Here is an 18,718-nt window from a genome sequence, read left to right as displayed (position 1 = left end):
GATTGCAAATTTATTTTTTAGGCATGGTTAGCATTTTATCGTTGGTTGTGAATGTGAAGTTTAGTGCAGGTGTGTGCAGCCTATCTGACACTGATCCAGGACCTGTGACAAGAGAGTGTGATCCCATGTAATTCCCACTCAGTATGATGCCCATGTAAAGGATGTCACACCACATGTGCTACACCCACTCCTCACAGTACCCACAGTGCTCCGCCAGCAGCTAGCTTATTAGAGGCTGTACTCTTCAGACTGACATATAGGAACCCTGAGGATCATTATAAAAGTTGTTTAGATTCACATTGAAAGTTACACAGTTATGCTGGACTGGTAGTTAAATACACTGTATATGCACAACAAACCTGTGTCGAAAATTGAGGAGTGGTCGTGAGAAGAGGAGACAAAATGAACACACGAAAAACACGACTCAAACATTTTTATGAAAATTCATGAGTGTGATGTAATACTGCTGTCTGACAATCACCTGCCTGAGCACTGAGCTTGATTGACAGCTCAAATGCAAAAAAAATCAAATCTATCAGTCTTGTGTATGGGAGGTATACCGTGTGCCATATGTTGCAATATGTACAGGACATTGTGCTGTCTCTGAGATATTCTCTGTCACTGCATGTTTATGATTTATTTGAATGAGTAACACAGGGAACCAAGCAGGTGCTTATAGGGTTGAATATTCAGTGGAAATTTTAATGACTCATTTGATGGCAACTAGGAGATGAGCCAAGAGACAGGAAGGTACACAAACACCTGTTTGCTTTTGTTATACAGCCACAAATTGGAGACATTTTTGAATGCTGAATTAGTGAATATTTGACTTGCGTATGAGAGACATGCAGTGACCCAGCCTGTCTGATATAATGAAATGAACACAAATTGTCCCTGGTGCCCTTGTCATATGCTGAAGTATTTGTCTCCAGGAGACAGATTATGTCTACGGTGAGAAAGTGAAGACATGGCAGCAACATCAGGACTGGTAATAAAGTGATACACTGCCCTACATTCTGGAACTAATTCAGGAATAGAAACTGATTATTCTTTCTCTCTCTGACTGCCAGAGAGAAGTTAGGAAACGTCTATGAAATATTTAAAAAGCTGTTTTTTGCTTGGATAGTCATACATCATCTATATATAGTTTGTTTCACCCTCTTCACACATCATGGAAGGTTCCACATTCCCAATACGTATCCTTCCAGACAATATGATGAACAGTAGACTGCCTGATGTCCTCAACTTCCTGAAATATTCAATCCTCTACTTAGTCACAGTTGGCCATCTTGGAAGTCAAACAGAATGGTGAGTGAACCATGCTTATAAGGGAGGGATGGTGTGGTGATATCCTGAAGCAGAATTCAGATATAGCTGAATTCCTGTTTTCAAAGTAAAATTGTTTCTAGCTTATTATTTAGGGTAGGGACAAAATAGGGATCTAAACATTTATTTTAATGGTTAAGACAGAGGAAAGTGGGCACAGGAAATCTCCTAAAGCAAATAACTGTAGGAGCAGGAGAAAGATGGGTAAAATGACAATGTGTTAAAGTAATCAACACCTCGATACTAGAGGGGACGCATCTTTGATGACATTCAGTCCCAGACCCACGCAGCCTGACGCAGGCATGTAGGAAAAGTTGTGCTGAATGACTAGTACTTTTTTAGGTCGGTCCAGTTTCGGTTCCATCATTAAAAAATGATCTGGTTTTGATTTCGGTTTCAAATGTTTTTTAAACATTAAGTGCATTATGAATTATAATATCAGCATTATTTTATGACTTTTTAATGGAAATTCTAAAGCCAAAAATAGGGAACATTGAATTGCCAAAACATTGAAATATTCCATGGTCTCTGTCAAGTCCACATTGGGTAGACATCAATAGAAAAATAGGAAATTACTGTGAAATAATAATATATTTCAGTGTATATTACTCTCAAACACAAAGATCCCCTGAACGTAGCTCACTCTCCAGATCCCAATCACCTGAATTCTGATCACCTGTTCACACACCTGTATGTCATTATCACACACCATTTAGTTCAGTTCTTTGCACCCCATCATTGTGAGGTATTGTTTGTTTTGTGACACACTTCTATTTGGAGCTCTGGTTTTCCCATAATTTAATCCTCCCGTGTATGATAGTTTTTGCCTATTTGGATTTCCTGTTCGGATTTCCTGTTATCAACCAATTGCCTGATCTCCTGGATGACGTTACTATCCTTTTCCCTGCCTGTAATGTTGCCTTTTTGGACCCCTGTGTATGATCTTCTGCCTGCCCCTGGACCCAGCTACCTGCCTCCTCCTGTGGTCCTTTACCAATAAACACCTGCTGCGCCCTGCGCTTGAAACCAGCTCTCTGTCTCACATCGTGTTCATTACACCCATACTGTACTGTCTTTAGTTATCCAATTTATCTAGGCTAGCCTGCCTAAGCACACTGCAGACATGTCTGCACAATAATTTCTGTACTTCTTCAAAGTAGATAAGGCATACTTTCACAAACTGCCTCTATCCCTCTCATCATTGTGTTGTATACTTTCCTCTGTCATACGGTCTGTGTGTATCTTACCTAAAGTTGCAGGCGTAAAAGTGTATCCATCTGTCTGAGCCAGAAACAAGTGGCGCAATGGATTATGGTCATTGTTGTTAATTACCATGTTTCTGCGCTGAACTCGGCTGAATATTTGCTTAACGAAAACTATAACTCCCTTCAGCCAGCATCTGTTCTTTTGAATGATTTGATTAATCTCTAGAGAAAGGCTAGCTATAACCAGATCCATGTATAACCAATATGTTTCAATGGAGCAAAATGCTATAAGCTTGAAATCTGATAATACCAAGTTTTCTCAAGAAATATTAAAGTACAGTATACTTATTTAACTACCTTATCAGGTCCCTATATCACCTTGCCCTCATTCTCTGGCCTATCCAACTCTGCTGTTAACCCTCCAGGAAACCAATGGCAAATGCTTCCTTGTTCATAGTCCTGAATAGTCTGGAAGACTTTGCTTTTATCTTTTCTGGACTGATCAACACCACTTTCAAAGGGCTTCTCTCAGACTACTCTGGGCTTTGATGAGTCAACTTCCTCTCCCTGTTGGATCAATAAGGTCCTGGCCTCTGCCTGCTCAAAGGAGGGGTGGGCCAGAGTCTTCTCTTGAACCGCTGGTCAAACTCATGCACACACTACTACTCAAACCATATGGGAGATACCAGGGTTGGACCGGAAACTTTATTTCGTAGTGCGATGGATATATTTTTCAAAAGACTTCCAGAAGTCGGCTATGCTGCTGCTCAAGGTTTTGGACACATCCTTTCCTCACCTGCTTTCCTGTTCAACATGGTTAGCCTCAACAACTTTCTTACAACACAATTTATACGGTAATACTTTACTTAATGGTAATGAGCATGTACATCCAAGAATAGAACACTTTCAAAATGGAGGTACATTCAATCCCTCAAAAATGACAAAAATAGGGTTCTTCTGTATTCATAGGAGGATATCTATGTTCATTATTAGAGATGGGCAGTGAACATCCTCCAGACTCCTACCAATCATAGTAGCCTGTCAAAGACTGTGGCAGAAGGGAAAAGAAAATCCTTGTGCAGCAGTTTGGAAGATTTCCCCAAAGGCTCTCTCTCTCACCATCACCAGGTCACACCTATCCTCTTTTCTTAATTGCACCTTACGGTGAAGAATCATTTCCTCAACATCTATGATAGAGCTATGGTTGAATTCCCTTTAACAACCTCTGTCTCGGCCTGCCACATTCACAGACAAGGGGGTAGCTATATTACATTAGGCTTTAATTAATTCTGAGACTGGCCAGGCTCAAAGGTAATGGAGTGTGTCGGAAGTGGCACCTCGCTGTGCAGCGGGAGTGTGTAGGTACCTTTGCGTGTGTGTGTTTCTGTGTGTGTGTGTGTGTGTGTGTGTATGTGTGTGTGTGTGTGTGTGTGTGTGTGTGTGTGTGTGTGTGTGTGTGTGTGTGTGTGTGTGTGTGTGTGTGTGTGTGTGTGTGTGTGTGTGTGTGTGTGTGTGTGTGTGTGGGTACGTTTACGTGTGCGTGTGAGTACGAGCGTGTGTGTGGGTAACTCGGCGTGAAGGTGTGCTGGTCCACAGAGTTTTAATGGTCAGAGTTCAGAGCTGATGCTCAGGAGGAGAGGGTTCTGACTCCTGATTGGAGGTAATCCTTAGGAGACTGACGCTGAGTGTGCCGGTGTGTGCGTGCGTACGTGCATGCGTGCATCTCTGCTTGTTTGCGTGCGCGTGTGTGTCCCTCTGTGCTACAAATAAAATGATTAATTCCTGGCATGGTCTGTTCTTTAGACTGCCTTTGTGGTGACATTGATCAGGGTGAATATTCTGTCCCAGATTCATGTTGGGTAGGGTTGTGATGGAAGGGGAACAGTGGCAGGAATAAAGAAGTTCATTGTGCCCCTGTGGAGTACAGCGTCCAACCCCTGCTGAGCCTGCTTGACACTGTGTGTGTGTGTGTGTGTGTGTGTGTGTGTGTGTGTGTGTGTGTGTGTGTGTGCGTGTGCGTGTGCGTGTGTGCGTGCGTGCCCACTGAAGCATGTCTCTGAGGCAATGGACAGAACAGAGGTAGGTTTAAATATATGTCCACATGCATAGTCCTTGTGAGAGAAATCAGGGTTGAAAAGAGCAGCGGTAGCCTATCTTCACACAAATGTCCAACATGAAATGTGCAGTGTCTAATCTGTAATGGACTCTGGCCGAATAACATCTTCCATGGACAAGCTATCAATACAGCAACACAGTTTGAGAGTAGCTGTTCTCTCTTTGTCAGTATTGTTAGAGGCAACACAAGTTGGATGTCTCCTGTTTTCCCATGCAGCCTGATGGTTGTGGCATGGAGTAAAGATACCTCTACTTTGCCTCTGGCTGTAATTGCCTTCTCTACATCCTTGGGGAGTGATACACCACCTCTCCATTCTATAACTTATGTCTAGGAACCATTGTCCCCTCTATCCTTAGGACGGTACATTAGCCGTGCTGAAGGAATCGCAGGTTATATAATCAGGTATTGTTTAGATATGCCCTGTTCCTGGCAGTAGTTTCCATTGGAGTTCCTTTAGACTGAGTTTGACTCCAGGTGGAGAGGATGGCTGAGCAAAATGTGGTTGGTGGTTGAGTATTTTTGTCTTTCTCACATTGATACCACCTGCAAAAGAGTTGACATACACCTGTTGTACCTGACAATGACTTGATGCTGAAATGTACCAGATCTTGCTGAATCGTTGTCAAGTTTCTACCTGAGAAAGAGTTTGTATACAACTGTTGTACCTAACTCCATATGCAGCCAAAGAAGGTCACAGAGTCAACTTAACAGCAGCATTAGCCAGTAACCTCAGGTCTGGAACACCAGTGTTTAATCAACGGGGATTAAATGGAAAGACATTTTGATTTACCTCCACTGTGGCAATATGTGATCTCTTTCAACAAGCTTGCTATCACTGATGACATTGCCTGTGTATTTGTGTACCCTGCCGGTGTCTTTACCCCACAATCCAAGGAGCCCTATTGCAAACGTCAATGGTTTAAAATAAAGGTGAATGCAGACGCACACAGCCACGGACGTAGGCACACACACACACGCGCACACACACCTTTCGGATACAAAGATAGTGCTATTGATGGAATGGGTCACAATGCAATTTAGAGGCAATTAAAAGGTAATTAATGTGTTCGAATACAACCTGTGCCTGGAGGGCTTTTCCTGTGTGTGGTAGAGAGATGATATGCCACTGTGTGTGTGTGTGTGTGTGTGTGTGTGTGTGTGTGTGTGTGTGTGTGTGTGTGTGTGTGTGTGTGTGTGTGTGTGTGTGCGTGTGTGCGTGTGTGTGCGCATGCGCGTGTGCGTGTGTGTGTGTGTGTGCGTGTGTGTACGTGTCTGTGTGAGTCTTGAGGCCAGAGGAATAGATGACTAAAACAACAGAGGTCACGATACTATCATTATAATGGTCAGCTCAAAATGGCTACTACATAGTAAGTGCCTTTGAACAAATGTAGCCCATTGAGCCACATTCTATTTGATGGATGATTCAATGTCGCAAATGTGAATATAATGTACAAGTAAACAACAAAATAACTTAATGGTCTGATTTATTCTCCTTGCTTTTATCACACCAGGAGGTGGGAGAAACAGCATGACATTGAGTTCAGTTGTGAATGCTGTGGCGGTGCTATCATAGCTCTGCAGTGACTGACCCGTTCTCCCCTTATCTTGACAGCACACAGAAGACTATCCGACACACTGTGACAAATTCATTTTGAGCAAATTACCTTCTCAAGCAGAACAGTCTCCGTATTATTATTCCCTCCAACAATCAATTAAAGCCCGTACAATACACAGGGAACCTCAGGGAAGCTAGCTAGCTCCCATGCTCAAAACAAGCCTTTGAGAAAATGTGACTTGTTCACCCTGGAATTGTAGCCATTTTAGATAGGCAAGGCTTATCATTATGTGGGTGATTTAGCTTTGCACAAACTATCGACTTGTCTTGTAGGTGTGAAAATACCCAATAAACTCTCCTTTTTATGGAATCAATGCTATGGAGTCAGTGTATTCAACCATCCATTCCTTTCCATACCACTGATATTACAAACTGTGTTCAGATTCATACCATTGATCTATATTATAGTCATCTATGCAGGCATGTATGTGCCATAGGATGAGTATAGTTTTAAAACACATTCAAATGTTATTGCCAGGTGTTCTAAGTGTAACCCTCCCCAGCCTAACAGACCTTACCAGGTATTAGTTTCCAATAGTCTTCCTGTGTATTTTAGTTAGAGAGGAATCCTTGTTATGGTAGGCAGATGGCAGAATCCTCCGTCTTTTGTTAAATTCACACTAATTAAAATCCTCAGTGCAGCTCGTTCCAACCAGAATACCTAATAAGGGGACCATGCGTAGCCAAGTAATAAGAAACCTGATGCCTTGACGACGGTCTCACCTTGCAACTTTGGAGCTTCAGAATAGAAGCTAGTCAATTCCTCACCAACAACCGTTGCCAGCTTTCAGCCGATCTCTGAGAATTCATATAGGGGCAGAGTGTGATTACGTTAATCTTGGCTGCCATCTTGGATTGGCATTGCTGGCTGTTTATATGTCTGTTTGGGTTTACTTTATTTACTATAATAAACAGTTGTATGTACAGTACATGGGATGGAATGGGGTGGGTTAAGAGGTGAAAGAGTTGTGGGACTTGATTGGGTATCAAGAGGACACTAGATACTATTTGATGCCTGGTGTACTGGTTTTTATATATACTGAAAAAAAAATGTATGCAACATGCAACAATTTTACAGTTCATATAAAGACATCAGTCAATTGAAATAAATGAATTAGGCCTTAATCTATGGATTTTACATATCTGGGAATACAGATATGCATCTGTTGGTCACAGATACCTTAAAAAAAAGGCACGACAATGGGACTCAGGGTCTTGTCACAGTATCTCTGTGCATTCAAATTACCAGTGATAAAATGCAATTGTGTTCGTTGTCCGTAGCTCATGCCTGCCCATACCATAACCCCACCTCCAACATGGGGTACTCTGTTCACAACGTTGACATCAGCAAACCGCTCGCCCACACGGCGGTTGTGAGGCCGGTTGGAATTCTTTAAAACGATGTTGGAGGCGGACTATTGCAGAGAAATGAACATACAAATCTCAGGCAGCAGCTCTGGTGGACAATCCTGCAGTCAGCATGCCAATTGCATGCTCCCTCAAAACCTAAGACATCTGTGGCATTGTGTTGTGTGACAAAACTGCATATTTTAAAGTGCCATTTTATTGTCCCCAGCACCACGTACACCTATGTAATGATTGCGCTGTTTAATAAGCTTCTTGATATGCCACACCTGTCAGGTGGATGGATTATCTTAGCAAAGAAGAAATGCTTATTAACAAGGATGTAATCACATTTGTGCCCAACATTTGAGAGAAATACGCTTTTTGTGTGTATGGAACATTTCTGGGATCTTTTATTTCAGCTCATGAAATAAACACTTTACATGTTGCGTTTATCATTTTGTTCAGCATCTATTTCAAATGTCGCTTGTTAATGGGAAACACACCTAAGATTATGTTGACAGAAAAAAAACACAGTTGGATGAGCTACTCAAACAAAATCGAACTATGGAAATGTAGGGGAAACTGGGGGTGGTTGTCACATGGGTTGGTTGTCACAGTGCTAACAAGCTGTGTGGCCTGCATGTCTTCTCCTTCACAGGGAAGCCCTCCACATGCCGTCTCTCTAGCTGTCCCCAACACTCTTTGAAACCAGCGCTTTGAGAAGGCTTTTCAGAAGGCTTTTAACGGAGTCCATCAACGACTCTAAACAAACACAGATGGCGAATCAAAGCAAATTGGATGAAAATGGAACTAAATAAAAAATGGCTTCTTTCCCTAAATAGACTGGCAGAAAATATACGGCCTGTGGTGTAGCCTATGCATACGCAAATCTTGATTTAAAATGACAATTTTAGTAGTTGAATGCTAGGTCTTAGCCTGGGAATGAACAACACGTGACAACACGTACAGGCACAAAGACAGTTTTTACTCTATACCTGAACACATGTCAAAGTAATCATTTGTACTCATGGCATATAGTTTTAGCGTTTCACTTGCATTAACAACCTTTATTTATATTTATAACTTTTCCAATATTTTACGTGAGCTTTAATGTGCATCCTTGCTGATGCATCTTTCTCTGGCTGCGCTGGCTGAATTATTTGATAGGAACTCACATTTATTTTCACTGTCTCACCTCAAGGCAAAGATATGATACTTGTGGCAGAAAACATCTGTGAAATAACATTTAAGCTAAGAAAATGTGTGTTGTTATTTTTTAACACAGGCCATAACAACCACCATAGCCCTATTTATTGCCATTCATTACGAGACTTTGCTTTAAACTGTATTTATACAACCAATAGCTACGTTGAAGTGATGTGGGTGGGCTTTTGAGATAATCGGAATAATTGTGCATTCTAGATTGAGATATATTGATTAAAGGTACTGTATAAAGGCATTGGTATATTTAAGCAATAAGGCACAAGGGGGTGTGGTATATGGCCAGTATACCACGGCTAAGGGCTGTTCTAATGGAACCCTTATTTCTAAGAGGGTAGTTGAAGTCAATAGAATAGTCCACACATGACAGACTCTCAACATCTGCCACTACTAGCCAATCGTGCTGTTTAGATATTATTTTTAACAGAATTATCTGAGGTTGCTCTGAAAAACCAATCAAAACTATCATATCTAATGATTACTTTTCAAACTCATAGGATTCGTCCATCCTCCATACTAGTCTGTGGTTTGCCTTAGGAAAGGACAGTGTATATAAATCAACAGCATTTTCCCCTGTGCAGATCGATCCCAGTTCAATAACTCTGAGTCTCTCCTGTGTACTAATGGCCACTGCAGGCTTTACGGAAACAAACATATCCATCCTGATGCCTAGAATCAAGACTTTCTGCACTCTGTCTGTGCTTCTCTCCATTTCACCAGTTGAACCAACCGACCTATGGACCAACCCTATGAACCGACCCTATGGACTGACCTGCCTGCCTGCCTGCCTGCCTGCCTGCCTGCCTGCCTGCCTGCCTGCCTGCCTGCCTGCCTGCCTGCCTGCCTGCCTGCCTGCCTGCCTGCCTGCCTGCCTGCCTACAGTGGGCTCCAAAATTACTGGCACCCCTGACTGGCAATGCACAAACAATACTTTAAACTCAAAATACCAACATGTGAGAAATACTGTATTTCATTAATGTTTCAATGGAACCAACCAAAATCATACAATTATTTAATACAAAATACATTTCACCAAAATCAAGGTCTCATAATTATTGTCACTCCTCATTTAGTACTTAGTGCAACCACCTCTGGCAAGGATAACAACATGGAGTCTTTTCCTGTAATGTTTGATCAAGGTTAAGGAACACATTTGGAGGGATTTTGGACCATTCCTTTATGCAGATCCTTTCAAGATCCTTCACATTCTTGGGTTTGTGCTTATCAACTGCCCTCTTCAAGTCAGCCCACAGGTTTTTGATTGGATTGAGGTCCGGCGACTGAGATGGCCATGGCAGAACATTGATTTTGTTGTCACAGAACCATTTCTGTGTGGATCTTGAGGTATGTTTTGGGTCATTGTCTTGTTGGAAAGTCCACCTACGGCCAAGTACCAGCCTTCTGGCAGAGGCAACCAGATTGTCAGCCAAAATTGCCTGATAATTGGTGGAATTCATTATTCCACCAATTAAAAAACCCCAATTAAAAAAGCCCCAAAACATCACTGAACCACCACCATATTTCACTGTGGGTATGACGTGCCTCTCCTTGTATGCATCTCTGTTTCGACACCAAACATTCCGATGCTGTATCTGACCAAAACTTTCAATTTTGGTCTCATCTGTCCAGAGCACCTTCTTCCAGTCATAATTTAAATGACGTTTGGCAAACTCCAAGTGCTTGCGTCTGTGTCTTGGGGTCAGAAAGGGCTTTCTTCTGGCAACCCTTCCAAAGAGCCTGTGGTTGTGGAGGTGGCGTCTGATGGTGCTTTTTGAAACCTGGTGACCCCAAGACGCCACCAAGGCCTGCTATTCTTTCACAGTGATTCTTGGGGATTTTGTTGCTTCTCTCACCATCCTCTTCCCTATCCTGGGGGGCAAAATGCATTTGCGTCCTCTACCAGTGAGGTTTTCAACTGTTCCATATCTTCTGAAAGTTTTAATAATTTCCCTGACAGTGCTCAGTGGTATATTCAATTGTTTGTGGATCTTGTTGTAACCATTACCAGATTTATGAAGGTCTACGACCATCTGTCTCTTTTGAACTGCCAGTTCTTTTGTTTTCATCATGGTGTTGGATGACAAAGGGATATTGCATGCATGTTACCTAATTTTTATACTAGTGAAACAGGAAGTGATGTAATGGCTCAATATAGTTCCTTATGACTTGGATAAACTTAAATAAGTGGAATTTAATTCCTGGTTTAATTTTGGTAGATGTTATTTTCAAACAATCTTTAAGGGTGCCATTAATTGTGAAACCTTGGATGACATACATTTTTAAACAAATCAATAAATGATTTTTGTGGGTTCCATTGAAACACGAATAAAGTACAGTATTTCTCACATGTTTGTATTTTTAAGTATTGTTTGTGCATTGCCTGTCAGGGGTGCCAGTTATTTTGGAGCCCACTGTAGATACCTAAGCAAATCATCCTTAGGCATACCAAAAATGTATTTTCATTCTTCATCATATAGCTAGTTTACTATCAGGCTTAATGAACGATACTATTGATAATACTATGATACTACTATGGATTAGTCGCTTATCGATGACATCATACGAAACCCATCATTGATAAGATCACACCAACAAGTGTGATCTATAACAAGAGGCCTTAGTCAATCAAAACTGGTATCTACTGTACTGTATTTAGTGTACTACCATTTTTTTCCCACCCTTCCATTCACCCTTCCATTCACCCTTCCATTCACCCTTCCATTCGGTATAGATTATGCTCCATGTGTATTTCAACTCCATCCCAGGTTATAGGGTGTCACTGATTTGAAGGAGTACAATATGGACATAATAATTAGAAAGAATAGTCTGCTACTTAATTCAGTGTACTTTTTAAAAATATAATTAATAATGGGTGCTGAATGGAATTTTATACCTGATTCATTTTCATAAATCTTTTTAATGAAGTTCATTCCCCTGTTGGCTCTAAATGTCATGCCTTGAACTGGGAAACATGGCTTCCCTCTCAAAAACCAATTAATCTTTGGGATGAACTCAAAACTGAAAAAAAAACACTCCCTGATAACAACGTGTCTGTACAGTCTGTCTCCCATATATTTGATGAGCTAATAACATGTTAATATATGGCACAATCATTCAAACTGTTAGAAAGTTAACATTTTACATTCATTTCTGGTCATGATCCACTGATAAACTTTAGGCACTTGATAGTGTAAACATAAGAACTGTTGTTCACAAACAAAACCAGAAAAGTCTACTGAAACCAAACATTGCCATTACTTTTTCTTTGACTTAAATATGACTTTTTAACATTTAGTTCTGAGACTTTGGTGGAGCAGCACCATTATTAACAAAGACCTTTAACATGCAAAGCTAAGGTCACCTAATTATTTGACCGTTAAATCTTTGAAGCGTCTGAAAAAGTCTGGCAAAAGAACGGTGAGTTCAATCTCTTTTTTTCTCCTCCCTGGTGTGGCCCTGAATTCAAATCCCTGAGGATAATGAGGATATTAAGGAATGGAGTGTGAGGAGGTCTCATCTTGAAGTGCCGCTCACATTTCCCCATGAGCCAATTTATTTTGAGGTAATTAAGTCACAGGTTGGAACAAGTTGGGGGTGGACTTCCTTACTTCCTAGACATAAGGCTAGGCACTAAGAACAGAAAAATAAATGCAACACACTGCCCTAGCACATCTCTGACCTGTTTGGTCTGTTTTGGTCTTCTGGACAAATTAAATGGTATAATGAGGGGAGATGCAAAGCAAGCTTGCCCTGCCATGGCCCCTGTTCAGTCACAATAAATAGGCCTGGCCTTCAGCGCATTCATCATATTGATTTTCCTTTAATGATATGCACAGGAAAGTAATTTCCTCGTCTCATCGTTGTCACAGTGACTAATCAGGTTTTCCCAAGACTACTAATTCTACACCTAAAGGAAATGGTTGTGCTAAAGACACTGGTCATCAGGGTGACAGAGACATGACCAGATCAGATAGCCCCCACCCACACACAGGTGCAATCTCTGGCTGAGCGATGGCCTTATAGAATGCTAAGTGTGTCCATAGCTGTGGTTTCAATCACTTGGTCCTTTATGGTGTTTTGAATTTCAACATGTACTTTAAACCTATTCACAAGAGTGATAAAACATTACAAAATAGAATAATAGGGGAGTTTATCATATCTGAGAGAAGCTACTGTCAGAACACTGCTCAGACTCTACGATGTATACATTGGTGTTGGTGCTCAAACCTGCTGAACTGGCACAGTTCCACAGACTAAAGGGGGGAGTTGTGTCTTTTAATAACTAACTGCTGTCCATATGAAGTATTTTTGTAGTTAACTGCTGTCCATATCTTCTTTAAGAGGTATCCAAACATCCCCCTGGTAGCTCATTAAGGCAAAAATAAACAGCAAGATGTTCCACCTGGGAATACATTATGACAGTTAAGATCTGAGAAGCAGCACTGAGGTTATTTGAGTGATATTTGTTTTCTGCCCAATATCCACTAGACTGGACTCCTACCTTGAAGAAATGTTATTTTCACAGCATTGCTATATAGGGAAGGAATACAGTTTTCCAATTAGACTATGTTGTAGTAAAAAAAAGTAAACATTTTGTGTAGTGTTGCCTGGTTTGACATATACCAGTTCTACATATTTAACGACAGTTAAGGGATATCGGAATGTTCAATCAATTCCCAGAATTAAACTTGAATGCTAATCAACATTGCCTCATTATTATTTTACGACGCGGCGCCATTTAAAAAATGCCACTTAAAAACAGTGTACCAACAACAACACAATCGATGCTTGTCTCCTTTTCCCTCTAAATGTTTCATTACTGTAAATACAACAGGAGAGATATGGATTGGGGGATGGAAGTTGGGGTTATGTGTGGTTTTGACAAAGTAGATTGATCAACAATGTGACAGAATATCCTGGCCCCTGGTCTAGGTCTGGTCTGGAGCTGTGACAGTGGCTTACTGGGCCCTGATCTCTGGAACCAGCCTGCGACCTCTGAGGTTGGCCTCCTATTGCTATTGATGGCACACCAGATAATGTTACCCCACCACTGGGACTCGTCATCTTTCAATAAGACATCATTGTGTTCATGTTACTATTATCAGGCCATATAATATCTGTGGTTGACTGCTCTGAAGCTAATTATGAAAAGGGAGAGGCATGTATTGGAACACTGTAAAGGGATGCGAAATGGCGAAAACAAAAACACATTTTCCTTAGAGGTCACAATAATGCATTGAAATCGTACAAAAATGATTGCTGGTTGTGTCGTAGTATGGCACATCTATCTGGAGAAGAAAAATACCAGCAGATGTCACTAATGCCAAAAGGCTTGACAACTAATGGTTTGGGATTGTGAGAGAAAAATATATGTTAACGCTGACTCTCTTTTTACCTTTCCCTACCCTTCTGGAGCTAACAAGGTCCAGTTCAATCATAATCAATACATTTAAAATTGTCAGAAGTCTCTGTAGTCTCAATGAAGACTATTGTTTTGACTAAACGATAAAACAAATGAAATATGTAATACAACTGATTATACCATAACTGATTCAATGCTTTGTTAAAAGGATCTGCCTCTTTTTTTCAGTTTTCACCTAAAATAACATACCCAAATCTAACTGCCTGTAGCTCAGGCCCTGAAGCAAGGATATGCATATTCTTGGTACCATTTGAAAGGAAACACTTTGAAGTTTGTGGAAATGTGAAAGGAATGTAGGAGAATATAACACAATATATCTAGTAAAAGATAATACAAAGAAGAAAACAACTGTTCTTTAGTATTGTTTTTGTGTCATCATCTTTGAAATGCAAGAGAAAGGCCATAATGTATTATTCCAGCCCATGTGCAATTTCGATTTTGGCCACTAGATGGCAGCAGTGTATGTGCAAAGTTTTAGACTAATCCAATAAACCATTGCATTTCTGTTCAAAATGTTGTATCAAGACTGCCCAAATGTGCCTAATTTGTTTATTAATAACTTTTCATGGTCAAAATTGTGCACTCTCCTCAAACAATTGCATGGTATTCTTTCACTGTAATAGCTACTGTAAATTAGACAGTGCAGTTAGATGAACAAGAATTAAGATATAAGATATGTCTGTGTCTGGGGAAATGTTCTTGTTACTTACAACCTCATGCTAATCGCATTAGCCTATGTTAGCTCAACTGTTCCACGGATGGGACACTGATCCTGAATAAGTTATTAAATGTCCAAAAACAGTCTTTGTTGTTTTCTCACAAATTTATTTAGACTTAATTTAGTAAATCACAAACGTCCTTATCAGCTATTTCAAATACTTTTTACAACTTGATTACAGTGGGTAAAACATAATTCAGAAAATTCAAGGAAACAAATCAATCTGATATAAAAATTGTCAATGTTTTTTTATTTTTATATCAGTTTAAAAAAACAACACTAAACCTATTTTCCAATAACATAGGTAGTTGCCTTGCACCTTCATAGAGTATGTCATCAATACTTTATATGTGATCGAAATGTGACCTAAATCATCCCTTTTTCCGTAACATTTTCACATGAACTGATTTAATTTACACTGAATATAAAGTGGGACCTGTTATTCTCCAAGCACAGCTATGTCATTTTTGGGCTTTCCTGTTGTTCCTCCCCCCACCACCCACATCCAAACCCTGGTTGTTACCCATCCCTCAGCTCTCTCTCTCTCTCCGGTCCGTCTCACAGTTCCTTGAAATACACAAATTCACCACTGCCAATGGCATCAACAATTATCAATCACCTCTAATCCTGTGTTCCGCCAAAATATGAGCTCCTAATGCAGTTGGACGATTAGTACACTGGCATCTTTATGACTAATACAGTTTACTCTGGCAAATGCAGCTCAAACATGATGCACAGAGGGAAATTATATTTGAGTTTCAAATCAATTACATGCATTTCTATCGCTTGCCTTGTACAAATAGAAATTGTGTCTTTGTGTCTTCGGTAACACTTCGTTTTATGGAGTCCTTATTACAGCGTTATTACATACTGTATGTAATTACACTGTAACAAGTATTGTAATTAATTATAATAATTCATAGTTTCACTTGGTGGTAATTGCAGTCTGTAATTATAGAGGTGCAACAACGAATGCTTATTACCATGTTTGTTACACATGTTCAAGTACCCGCATCTAAACGCACCATTTATCAGCCTGCACAAACAAAGTTATAAGTGTTAGCCAAATAAAAATCAACTACCTCATTGATACAACTCTGCTATAAAGGCCTTTGGAGTCTGATGCCCAGGCCCAGAGGGGTATACTACAAAGCATGTCCATGGAGTCAGCCAGCTAACTTGTCTAAATAATCTGATATCACTTTTTATTTGTAGACAAAGAAGCTTGAAATGGTCTAATCGATTTAACAAACAAAAGACATACCTACATTGAGCTTTTTTAATTAACTATTAAATCAATTGTTATTTCTGGTTGTTTATCAAAGTTAGCTGGCTAACTCATTTATCCTACTTTGATCAAGCTTTCATTTGAAATGCATAGAAGCTTACATATATATATTTTTAAAATTGTTATATCATTTAACTGTGCAGTTGACCTGGATAGCAACAGTAGCTAAGGAAGGTGGGCTTGACAATGGGTGAATTACTTTATTAACCGTCAATCAAACATTTTTAAAAACACACTAATAAACAGTTTTGGTTAAATGTGTGAGATAGTCATACAAGTTTTTGCAAAATTGTGAGCTGGTTAAATAATGTTTTTTTTTTAATGATTTTTTATTTATTTTTACAGTAAATGCAACTTAAACTGGTCATAAGACAACTTCCTATTTCATCATGTAACCTTGCAGGTCACAGTTGAAGAACATTCTCACTTTTGGATGAGATACATTGGTCCACTTATTTATTTATCCCAGGAGTTAAGGCATCATCTCAAGATATGCCCATCTGCGCATTGTGCTCGAAATAGCGATCACCGTATTAAACGTGCCCACAATTTGTGTTGACACTGACAGCATAGTGACAGTGCGCAAAGAACCGGGAGAAGAAGGTTGTGTGCAAAATTCAGACATAAGAGATTGCCACCAAAGAAACAAAGTGTTGTAGAAGAGACAAAACCGTCCACACAGGAGAGAGAAGGTAGGTTTTCCATGCAATTTGTTTTGCTTTTTGGATACAGAAATCGTGCTGGATGATTCAGCATAGTTACAGTAGTTAGCTAGGTAGCTAGCTAGCCTAGTGTTGGCTAGCAATGATGGCTTTCTATCTGGCAAACATTAGCAAGCTAGACAACTACCTATGCTAAATCATCTAACAGAATACCAAAAACTAGCTAGGTACTATCAAGCTAGCTCGCAAACGTTAGCTGACGATTTTGGTATGCCTACCAACTAGACTAGCTAGCTAAATTAGTTTACTTCTGAAGAAAATACTAGTTTTCTAACCTTGGCAACTAACGTTAGCTAGCTAGCCAGCTACCTTACACTGGCAAATAGCTAGCTAGCTGATCTTATCTTCCCTGAACCTTGTTCTCGGGTTATCAGTACTCAAGGGTCAAAGATACTGGTAACTAACCATTTTTGTCTGTGGTATTACGTGAGACACACCCAGGACGTTAACTCTAGCTAGCTAGCTACTTGTGTCAACACACCTAGTTTTTTTTTATGTAAACCCTAGCTATCTTATAAGTACTAGAAAACACCATTATTAGTATAATGATGGCTGGATAACACAACAACTAGGTAGCTATGGCAATGTAATATATAAGTACACCATAATTACAAGTAAGTACCCATCAAGATACACTTCATTTTAACTAGCTAAATAACTAGTAACTACATTGTACTTAGGCAGATATTACATGTAGCCCTACTCTGTGCTGTACTATGTTGTTTATCCTCCTACTTGGATGGTGCTTCCAGAAGCTTTAAGATGGGGGTCAGACTGTCTGAATGGGTACTGTACTGTATAAGTACACATTAATTGCAAGTAAGTACCCCTCAAGATACACTTCATTTTAACTAGCTACATCCTGTGTAACACCTAGTAATTAGATACTGATTGGTCCAGCGGCGTCCAGGTTTGGCCGGTGTAGGCCGTCATTGTAAATAAGAATTTGTTCTTAACTGACTTGCCTAGTTATATAAAGGTTAAATAAAATAAATAAAAATACTACATGTAGGCCTACTCTGTGGTACTAGTGTGTTTATTACATGTACTCTTTGCTGTACAGTGAGTTTATCCTCCCACTTGGATGCAATGAGGTTCAGGCTGTCATGATGGGTAACGTACACATTAATTATACGTTTATTTTTAAATGATAACCTGGGATGAACCCCGTATGCCAGATGCCAGTCAGCCAGTCAGAGGTTGACCTATATATGATCTGTTTCTGTACTCTCAACCAAGTCAAACCTTTGGGGGACAAATGGTAACAACATCATTGAGTGAAGATTCTGAAGTGTGCATTCACAGGTAGGTAATTAGAGCCTATTGAGCTTCCAATCTTTGAAATCTCGAACACCCAGCACATCTGTCCATGAGAGATGACAACCTTGTGACAGTTGTTCCTGACTCGGATGCACCTGAGAAGAAAACAAAACACTACATTTGTGATCTTGGACATTTTGCAACAAGCATGGTAACGGTAACAAGCGTTTCGTTGTTACACCTCTGTAATTACATATTGCAATTACCCTCAGTTACGTAATGTTTTTACAGTGTAACTTAGAGTTATTACATTTAACTACAATACTTGTTAGAGTGTAATCACATGTAACTACACATGTAATTACACTGAAGTGTTACCAATGTGTCAGGTGTCGGTCTTCCGTGGTCTTGGTTCATATTGTAGAGCGAGACATTCACACATATGTCCACAGTGTCCAGTTGGAACTGTTATAAAACT

This window comes from Salmo trutta, chromosome 2, assembly GCF_901001165.1.
Source record: "Salmo trutta chromosome 2, fSalTru1.1, whole genome shotgun sequence".
NCBI lineage: Eukaryota > Metazoa > Chordata > Actinopteri > Salmoniformes > Salmonidae > Salmo > Salmo trutta.
This window is presented reverse-complemented; position numbering follows the sequence as displayed.